This window comes from Rhyacophila brunnea, unplaced genomic scaffold (genome assembly GCF_057557595.1).
Source record: "Rhyacophila brunnea isolate RB1 unplaced genomic scaffold, BYU_Rbru_1.0 scaffold_20, whole genome shotgun sequence".
Taxonomy (NCBI): Eukaryota; Metazoa; Arthropoda; class Insecta; order Trichoptera; family Rhyacophilidae; genus Rhyacophila; species Rhyacophila brunnea.
Genome location: NW_028232860.1, coordinates 386,538 through 388,649, shown reverse-complemented (window position 1 = coordinate 388,649; position 2,112 = coordinate 386,538).

Here is a 2,112-nt window from a genome sequence, read left to right as displayed (position 1 = left end):
TGTCCTTTCTCTGTCTCTCAGCGGCAGCGGACTCGTCGGGACTCGGGCATCAAAAAGATTCATAGAAATCAGCGGCAGGATGATCGATATTGTGAAATTCAATTAATTCACCCCATACGCTTTACTCCTATTCTCGGTGAAGCTTTCGGAAACTCGACGGTAATGTTTCGATTTGCGGGGTTTATAATTAATTACCCACGACGGCTAATTGTTATGACGACGCTCATAACCATTGCGGAAAGATTGTGTGAAATTTACTACGTATTATAAAATTTTTGCTACTTTCAGATGAATGTCTATTTAATAACGCATGGCAATGTTGACGCTACGCATTAAAGAATTATGAATTACGATCCAAATATAAGGCGACCCAATATAATATAATTAACATTTGATTATGAACGTTTCTAGCGATGAAATAACAGATATTATAAAATGTTCCTTTAATTACACAAACTATTGATGAAATAAACTATTTGAACGGTATTATATTACAATAATATGTATGAGGTTCAAATTTGAACGGTAAACTTAACTGACAATGTGTAAGTCAGAAAATTTCATCAAATTTTTTATGTTGATGTTTTAGTATGAAGCAGACTAAATTCTTAGACTGATTATAAAAATGTTTTGAAAGGACTATGCCTTATATTTGGGTCATTATAAAACTACGAGCAATGTTTTATGAATACAAACTGTGGGAGAATGTCTTTGATTTACTTGATTAGATTTTTTACTAGCGTCGTTAGTGTTCTCAAATTCTATTTGTATGCATCGTTGTGTCTTTCTTGCATAAACATAATATTAATATATTCATTATTAAAGGCAATTAGAGTTTTAATAATATTATAAAATGGTTAAACACGCCACTAATAAGTAGTCAGATTTTTACAAGCGTTTAAAATTTTGAAGTTTTTTTATAGTCTATCAAATTAATATTACAAAATAACTATCTTAAAGTTTATGAAGTAAAATGAATAGGATTAGAGTCAAGGTTTACATTTTTATACGGTTTCATGTGGGGCGATGTTTTTAGATGTCAGTAATGTTAATATTATATAGAATTAAATAATCACACGTAAATTTTTCCCATATTTTTAATATAATTCAGAATAAACACTATTACCATGTTATAATATCAAAAGCACAGAAACAACGGACGCAACGACTCAATCTGACCTCGGAAAAGTCAATAAAATTGGTTTTGCAATCCCTTACATGCGGACACGATTTATACGGATCCGAATCCTTTATAGAATAATCAATTCCGGATTTAAGATACTTATTAGTATTTTTTTCAATTCTGGGATTGAATAAGAGAACTCATAATATGACTCTATTATTAACAAAAGAAAACACTAACAACCTCACAATTTGCAAATGATTTAGTTTATAGTGAGGTTTATTATTATTACGCTGGTCCCATAATACCCGTAAAAGTCATTTGATAAGTGGTATTTTTCGAGATTCTAATATTTATAAACCAACTGTTTTCCTAAAGTTACACTAACTTCTTTAAATATCAAAAAAGTTATCATAACGTCTTTTTTGTCAGAAATCATATTAAATGTATTCCCAAAATCCTACAATTCCCAATATTTTCAATTCCAGGATTTCAGAATAAATAAATTAAGTCGAATTGCAAGCCATACCGATTTATTGCATCGAGTAAAAATATTGTAGAACAAAATATAAGACGAAGCAGTGATTTTGCCAAATAATTATGTACATATTTAAGATACACTATTGGGTATAATTGAGGTTCTGAGGATTAAACGAGTACAGGTGACATAATTAAAAAAATAGTTTGGAGCAGTTTTCACATCACCACATACCTATTTATACGTGAAAAAGGATTCAAACACATAAGTACAGACCTGCAAACTTATCTAAAGAATGGATGGAGGAGCCACTGACGAAAACTACCCAATCAAGACTCGCAACTGGACAGAATCTGACATTCGAATGACGTTTTCAAAATGGCGTCCATATGGTAGTTCGTAGTTCCATTTTTGACCGTTATTTAGATAAGTTTGTAGGACTGTACATTTATTTTATAACAACATTGGATTATATTCCATAGACACGTTGCATATGACATCATTATTATTT